The 8,858-nt window shown below is 37.9% G+C and overlaps 1 long non-coding RNA gene across 1 annotated transcript; it reads right to left on the bottom strand.

The window, feature by feature from the left end:
* Positions 1 to 5,518: 5,518 nt before the first annotated feature.
* Positions 5,519 to 8,631, bottom strand: LOC140641289 (uncharacterized). The gene is made up of 3 exons (XR_012037842.1): positions 8,520 to 8,631; positions 8,161 to 8,345; positions 5,519 to 5,749 (listed from the first exon to the last, which is right to left on the bottom strand). It is a non-coding gene; the product is annotated as an uncharacterized lncRNA (long non-coding RNA).
* Between the last annotated feature and the right edge of the window lie 227 nt (positions 8,632 to 8,858).

Raw genomic sequence — 8,858 nt, 5'->3', positions numbered from 1 at the left:
TATGCTTCCTTACACCACTTGCAATCTTGGGATGCTTTTCAGCACATGAGCATTGCATTTGAAGCAGATGAGGAGGCTTCAGGCTTCTTCCACTTGGGTAATGAGTGTCTGGCTTTTCTACATGGCCATTGTGGCCACTTTATATTGTTTATTCTAGCACCTCCATTAAAATTTAAAATCTAGCTGTGATGAAGTTAAGTGATTTCTCATAACCTCCTCTCTGGACCTAAAACTTGGCAAAAAAAAAAAATGGATTTCTATAATTATTATTGCTTTAATGCCAGCATCTACTCTCACTGGCAGGATTTTTCCCCAATTTAAGTTTATTTAAAAAAAACTGGACTATCTCCTATTACTTTTCTTTTCAGGAATAACCTCTCCAATTCTAATATGCCACCCCCAAACACTGTGCTATGAGACTTTTATACCTTACAGAGTAAGGAAAATAATATTTGGGGCTAAAACAAAAAATTGGATGGGATCTTTTGTGCACATTAAAAAAAAAATTCCTGGGCTCCATCTAAATCAATCATCTACTTAGACCTCCATGTTACTGAGTGAGTGAAGGCCTTGGCCTTATCTTTTTTGGATACCATTTATTGATTATTTACTACTTAACTAGGTCCAAGACTAAACACTTTCCATGTATTTATTTAATTTGATTCATATAATAATCCAATGAGACAATGTGTCTTCACCATCCACCTCCCTCTGGACTTCTTAGTTTACAAAGCAAACTAAGAACCAGAGAGGTGAAGTAGCTGCTTGGAATCCTGTAATTTATAACTACAGATTAGGGACCCAGTAGGAGGTCAGTTTATAGGACTCCAAAGGCTCTTCATCACTTTAGCAGATCACCGTCTCTTGTGGAAACTTCTGATCATTCATTCTTTGGGAGGCAAATTTTTAGCTCCAGAGAGTGTTCAGGGTCACTATTTTTAAGGTGACTTGACAAACACGACACATGCCCTTACAGGTTATTTTATTGCCTGGAATAAAAGTAGAGCATCTTCTGAATTGAGCAGAAGGGGAAGGCTTGGGAATGTGACCACTGCTTCCCTCTAAGGCTACCGCGGTCCCTCTGTCCCTCTGTCTTACTGCATCTGATTAAAAAAGCACATGGCATGTTCTTTTCACTTACCTCTTCAGAATAAGCTTCTACTTGGAAACCCCTTCAGTACTCAAGGAAACACAAATTCCCTAAAAATACATAGTTAATCATCCTTGAGCTATCCAATCCTCAGGACTCCCGCATGTGAAGTTCTGGCTATTTTATTGGAATACTAACAGCAAACATTAGTTTTTTAACACTTAGTATGTTTTAAGTACAGGTCTAAATATTTGTTTTGTTTTTTTTTCCTGTGGCTGCTGCAACAAATTACCATCAACTATCTTACCTAAAATGGCACAAGTTTATTTGCTCACAATTTGAGAGGCCAGAAACCTGAGGTCAGTATCATTGGGCTGAAATTAGGATGTCAACAGGCCCGGGTTACCTCTGGAGACTATAGAGGAGAATCTGTTCCTTGCTTCATCCACCTTTTGGTGTCTGTTGGCATTCCTTGGCTTTTTGTCACATCACTTCAATCCCTCCCTACATCAACATATCACCTTCCTCTATGTCTGTATGTGATGAAATTTCCCTCTGCCTTCTTCTTATATGGATACATGTAATTGCATTTAGGGCACATCTGGATAATTTCCCCATCTCAAGGTCTTTAACTTAATCCCATCTGCAAAGACCCTTTTCACCATGGAAGGTGACATGAAAGGTTCCAGGGATTAGGACCAGATAATGGAGCCATGACAGCCTACTGCAATATTTTAGACATAGAACTCAATCACATAGCCATTGAAGTAGGTATTGTGATTATCCCCATTTATTGATGAGAGTGAGGCACAGAGAGGTCAGACATTTTATCCAAGATCAAACAGTCATTAAGTGGCAGTGTCTGGATTTGAACCCAGGTTTGGGAACTGAGAAATTAGCTGCCACTGCAATTAAATTAAAAACTAATTCCCATAGGAGATTTCCCTAGGCTGAGTGTGCCAAGATTGGAGTCAAATGTAAAGAAGCTTCTGCTTTAAAGGCAGTCCTCCTAGCTTATGGAATTTCCCCTACATTTTCCTCTTTGGCAAGACTCCTTGTTCCGTTGTGTACTTTGTCATCTCATACATACACAATCACTCTTAAGTGTAGGGCTTTTAGAGTAATGTGAGAAAAGTGTGCTGGATAAACCGTAGGCAGCTGAGGTATTTGCTAAATGAATGGACTTTTAACCAATCCATCAAAGGCACACCATGTTGGAGTTGGCAATAAGCAGTAAGCAAGCTAGATACTCCTCATCATTTTTAAGTTTTAAAGAAAGACTTTATTTATTTGAGAGAGAGATAGTGAGGAGACCAGGAGCAGGGCTATGGATAGAGAGAAAGAGACAGAGAGAGAAGCAGATTCCCCCCTCCCCTGAGCAGGGAGCCTGACAACATGGGGCTCAATCTCAGGACCACAGCATCATGACCTGAGCCACAGGCAGATGCCTAACAGATTGAGACACTCAGGTGCTCCTCAAAATTTTTTAATTTTTAAGATAGATCCTTCTAGAACAGCTTACCAGACTCCTATACTCCCCAAATCCCAGCTTAGTTAAAAATTCTTCCATAACCCCTCTATTTCAGGACAAGACTTTCTAGACTAGAAATCCCTTGGTGTCAAATTTCTGCAACCCCAGGAAACAATTCTGTAAACTTTGGGCTACAGAGCACTAAAGGCTCTGCCCTTTGAAATCTTAAACCTCCCACAGCAAATATCATTCTCAATGGGGAAGCACTGGGAGCCTTTCCCCTAAGATCAGGAACAAGACAGGGATGTCCACTCTCACCACTGCTATTCAACATAGTACTGGAAGTCCTAGCCTCAGCAATCAGACAACAAAAAGACATTAAAGGCATTCAAATTGGCAAAGAAGAAGTCAAACTCTCCCTCTTTGCCGATGACATGATACTCTATATAGAAAACCCAAAAGACTCCACCCCAAGATTGCTAGAACTCATACAGCAATTCGGCAGTGTGGCACGATACAAAATCAATGCCCAGAAATCAGTGGCATTTCTATACACTAACAATGAGACTGAAGAAAGAGAAATTAAGGAGTCAATCCCATTTACAATTGCACCCAAAAGCATAAGATACCTAGAAATAAACCTAACCAAAGAGGTAAAGGATCTATACCCTAAAAACTATAGAACACTTCTGAAAGAAATTGAGGAAGACACAAAGAGATGGAAAATTATTCCATGCTCATGGATTGGCAGAATTAATATTGTGAAAATGTCAATGTTACCCAGGGCAATTTACACGTTTAATGCAATCCCTATCAAAATACCATGGACTTTCTTCAGAGAGTTAGAACAAATTATTTTAAGATTTGTGTGGAATCAGAAAAGACCCCGAATAGCCAGGGGAATTTTACAAAAGAAAACTATATCTGGGGGCATCACAATGCCAGATTTCAGGTTGTACTGCAAAGCTGTGGTCATCAAGACAGTGTGGTACTGGCACAAAAACAGACACATAGATCAATGGAACAGAATAGAGAACCCAGAAGTGGACCCTGAACTTTATGGTCAACTAATATTCGATAAAGGAGGAAAGACTATCCATTGGAAGAAAGACAGTCTCTTCAATAGATGGTGCTGGGAAAAATGGACATCCACATGCAGAAGAATGAAACTAGACCACTCTCTTACACCATACACAAAGATAAACTCAAAATGGATGAAAGATCTAAATGTGAGACAAGATTCCATCAAAATCCTAGAGGAGAACACAGGCAACATCCTTTTTGAACTCAGCCACAGTAACTTCTTGCAAGATACATCCAGGAAGGCAAAAGAAACAAAAGCAAAAATGAACTATTGGGACTTCAGCAAGATAAGAAGCTTTTGCACAGCAAAGGATACAGTCAACAAAACTCAAAGACAACCTACAGAATGGGAGAAGATATTTGCAAATGACCTATCAGATAAAGGGCTAGTTTCCAAGATCTATAAAGAATTTATTAAACTCAGCAGCAAAGAAACAAACAATCCAATCATGAAATGGGCAAAAGACATGAAGAGAAATCTCACCGAGGAAGACATAGACATGGTCAACATGCACATGAGAAAATGCTCTGCATCACTTGCCATCAGGGAAATACAAATCAAAACCACAATGAGATACCACCTCACACCAGTGAGAATGGGGAACATTAACAAGGCAGGAAACCACAAATGTTGGAGAGGATGCGGAGAAAAGGGAACACTCTTACACTGTTGGTGGGAATGTGAACTGGTACAGCCACTCTGGAAAACTGTGTGGAGGTTCCTCAAAGAGTTAAAAATAGACCTGCCCTATGACCCAGCAATTGCACTGTTGGGGATTTACTCCAAAGATACAGATGCAATGAAACGCCAGGACACCTGCACCCCGATGTTTCTAGCAGCAATGTCCACAATAGCCAAACTGTGGAAGGAGCCTCAGTGTCCATCGACAGATGAATGGATAAGGAAGATGTGGTTTATGTATACAATGGAATATTCCTCAGGCATTAGCAACGACAAATACCCACCATTTGCTTCAACGTGGTTGGAACTGGAGGGTATTATGCTGAGTGAAATAAGTCAATCAGAGAAGGACAAACATTATATGTTCTCATTCATGTGGGGAATATAAATAATAGTGAAAGGGAATATAAGGGAAGGGAGAAGAAATGTGTGGGAAATATCAGAAAGGGAGACAGAACATAAAGACTCCTAACTCTGGGAAACGAACTAGGGGTGGTGGAAGGGGAGGAGGGTGGGGGGTGGGGGTGAATGGGTGACGGGCACGGAGGGGGGCACTTGACGGGATGAGCACTGGGTGTTATTCTGTATGTTGGTAAATTGAACACCAATAAAAAATAAATTTATTATTAAAAAAAAATCTTAAACCTATCCAACTCTGCTTCTTGCTCAGATTGGGCTATTTTAAACAAGTAGCCCATTACTATATGCTTGATTTGGAGTGTCTTTCAGAAAGCTCTGTGTTTATACCCTTTCCCTGGCCTACATTCTTTACCATACCCTTTTAACCAGTTCATTTTTTATTTTTCTCCTTCATACACTCAGTTTCACCAAAATTATTTCCATAGTTCTTCATATCACTACACTCTTAGGGTCACGTCATTTGTCCTTCCATGTGAATTTCATTCTCTCTCCACCAAACTAGCACAACCAACATGCTCCTCAATTAATAGCCCCAAGCTATACCACCAGTACCAGTACTAGGACACCACATATTACTATTCTACAGAATACTGGAAAGACATATTAAAAAAATAATACCACATCACATAATAAAGCTGTTTTAGAAACATTATATGTTAGCAGATGAAATAAGAGAGTCACTCATGCATTTCTGGTGAGCATGTAAATTAATATAAAATTTTTAAAAAGCAAGTTGCCATCGTCTATTAAGAACCTTGAAAAAAAGAGAACCTTGAAAATATTCATTATCTTTGATCTATGAATTTTATTGTGTAAGTCAGTACAGGTTGAGATGCTATAACTGAAAGATTCAAGCATGTAAATTGGTTTAAAGACAATAGAGGTGAATTTCTCACTCACGCAATAGCCCTAACTGAGTGACTTTCTTCAATATAGTGATTCAGAGACCAAGCTCCTCTCTTCTAAGGCATTGCTATCTCCTCTGTCTTTATCCTCTGCAGATCTAAGAGAAGAGAGAGGATAGGGAAGATACGTTCACTTCAAGTTTTAATGCAAAACTGACAGACATCATTTCACCTCATATCCAATGGTGAAAACCCATCAGTCAGCTGCATGAAACACTAAGAACACAGTCTAGCCTACAAGCTCAGAAACAAAAGGAATTGATTTTTGTTGAAGAACAGTCTCTGCCTCATCAAGCTTTCCAAAGAAGCAAGCCTGAATACAATAACAAAAGCCCAGTGTAGTGGGAATATAGCCCCAATACAGGCCATATACGAGTGTCATGGATGGAGAGGTGGATTCAAGTTTGAATGCCTGTTCTGGCCCTCATAAGCTGGGGCCCTTGTGGAATTTAAAACTTATTTTATAGCTTGGATTATTCTTTCTCAAGGGGATTTGTTGAAGATTAAATGGGATATTGCATTCAAAGCTCTTGCTCAAGTACTTGTTACACAGTAATCATTTAATAAATGGCTACTATTACTATAATTGCTATTTTAAAGTTTTATATACAAACATATCCATGGTGGTTATTCCTGTGGAACCAAAATAATCTAAATGTATCAGTAAGTTAATTATGGTGCATACATTCAATACAACAGACTACAGTTATTTCAAAGTGATGCAAATTCTACAATGTACATACAATACAACACACATATAAAATATAAAAATTTTAAAGCAAGAGACATTTTTAAGGAAAATGAATTTCATTAGGTTAAAATACTCTTAGCTATGTAAAAAATATAAAATGCAGCAACACTTTAACCAATGTTACCTATATTTTTTTATTGTTTTGTTTTGACTTTTAAAAAAATTTTTAGTGACTTTTACTGTTTTTTCTTGTTTTTGCTGTTTCTTATGTTAAAACTTCTTTAAAGTAATAAAATGAGTTAGATGTATTTGAAATCCCTTTTACAATTCCTCCCAATGTGCCTCTTTCCATCCGAGAGAAAATTTTTTCTTGAGTTGGTGTATGTCCTTCCCAATTAATTATTTGACTCTGGCCATGCATGGTAATTTGGAATTTTAAAAATTATATGAACGGTATCCATCCATTTATTTTTTCATCTAACATTATGTATCTGATATATTTCCACATTTAGTCTATAGATCTAGTTCATTTAAAGTCCCATAGTCTTTCTTTGAATGAAGATAATACAATCCATTCATTCATTCACCATAGAAGAATAATTTAAATTTCTACTTTTGTGCTATCCCTAAGAAATATTGCAGTGAACATTCTTTTATAAGCTCCCTGTGAATGTGTGATAGATTCCCTCGTGCCTACAACCAGAAGTGATATTTATAGGTCAAAGGGTGCAATCATACTAAGGTTTATTAAATATTGCCAAATTGGTTCTTATCTATTTTATATTCTATTATGAATATAATAGGTTCAACTTTCCATGCCTTTTTTTCCGATTCTTTCAGATTTTTTTTTTCCAATATGACAGTATTTAATCATATGTCTTTGTGGCTTCTCCTTTCACTGATTATTTTTGAGGCTACACACTTTTTATATATTTCTTAGGCATTTAGATTTCAATTTATAATGTTAGTTTCTTTGCTATTTGCAATAATCTTTTACTTATCCATACATTCCCTCTCTGTATATATATTCTCAAAACAAAATATTTTACAATACAAGTACCTCAAATGTCATTGCCTATTTTTTTGTTTGATACATTGCTTCACAAACTTAAAAATCAAGCTAGCATTTCTTGACTCTGGTGGGAAATTATATTTATTTTCAAGTTGTTTTTATCATGAATAATATATGTGGTTCACTGAAGGGATTTCTGGGGACAAATGTGTATTCCACACAGATCAAAGAAAGACAAGCCACTGAACTTGCAGTTCACCTTCCCTGCAGCTAAAGACAACAGAGTCTAAACATGCTGCCAACTGTCAAGGATTTTCATACTGCTCGTCCAAGCTTAACTATCTGCTAATTTAGATAATGGCTACAACCCATCAGCTAATAGTATTTACAACAAAAACATATGGCCAGTACTTAGAAGGCCAGTCATTAGCTAATGTGAATCATTTCCAGATCATCTAGAGATAATTTATATTGTCAGTATGAATTCTATTTGAGTAGTATGGCATTGACCAGAGTTGATCCTAAGAATAGACATTGGTGGCTACTTTTGTGTTATCTCCTGAGGGACTCTGAAAAAGACTTACTGTCCATCACAATTTAAGGAATACAGACTGAAAAAAGGACTAAAGCTGAAGGAAGTAGGGGAGAGATGAGGGAAAAAGAAAGAAAGAATCAGAAAGGAGTAGCAGGACAGATACTGAGCAAGCTAAAGTCTACATTAGACAGAAGAGGTGCTATATTATTATTTAGTAAAAATTGTCCCCCATAATGATGGTTTAACCCAAGAAAATTTTTTTCTTGCTTACGTTCATGTTCACTGTGGGTCAGAGAGGGCTCTGCCTAATAATCCTTAAGAGATAGAATCTTCTGTGATCATCAGACTTTCCTCTCAAAATTGACATATGCCATTTCTAATCACACTTGATTGTCCACAGTAGATCCCATGGCCACCTATAACTTCAACAGGAACTGAAATATCTTCCATGCTAGCCTGGAAGTAAAGGAACAGGAAACATTTGGTAAACAGCATAGTGACTACCACAGACCACAATTCTGGTTATCAAATGTTGACTCAATTGGTTCAGTCTCTAGTCCCCAAAAGAGAACACATCTACCCCTACTCCAAGAAAAACTACCCCCAAACCCCACTCATTCATGGTATTACCAAACCCCAATTTTGGCTGCTTGTCACTCAAAAGGCCAATACTCAAGAAAAAGTTTTGGTTGGAAAGGAATGTGAGCTTTATTCAGAAGGCTCACCACCTGGAGAGAAGGTGTACTCTTGTCCCCTAGCCAACGTGGAGGTTTCTGCCTGGTCCAGGGGTTTTTGAAAAGAGTTTATGGTAGTTAATCAGTAAAAGGAGTGCAGTGGTCTGCAACGTTTCTTGATTATGTGCAGATTCATTGGTGTCAGCTACAAATCTTATCTCAGTGCCCAGGGGGTTGTTGTGCAAGCAGGTCCAGTTCTTGTTTCATGATGTGCAGGAGTCCTCTGTTCTTTCTG

The sequence above is a fragment of the Canis lupus genome, chromosome 10 (assembly GCF_048164855.1).
Source record: "Canis lupus baileyi chromosome 10, mCanLup2.hap1, whole genome shotgun sequence".
NCBI classification, from domain to species: Eukaryota; Metazoa; Chordata; class Mammalia; order Carnivora; family Canidae; genus Canis; species Canis lupus.
This window is presented reverse-complemented; position numbering and strand designations above follow the sequence as displayed.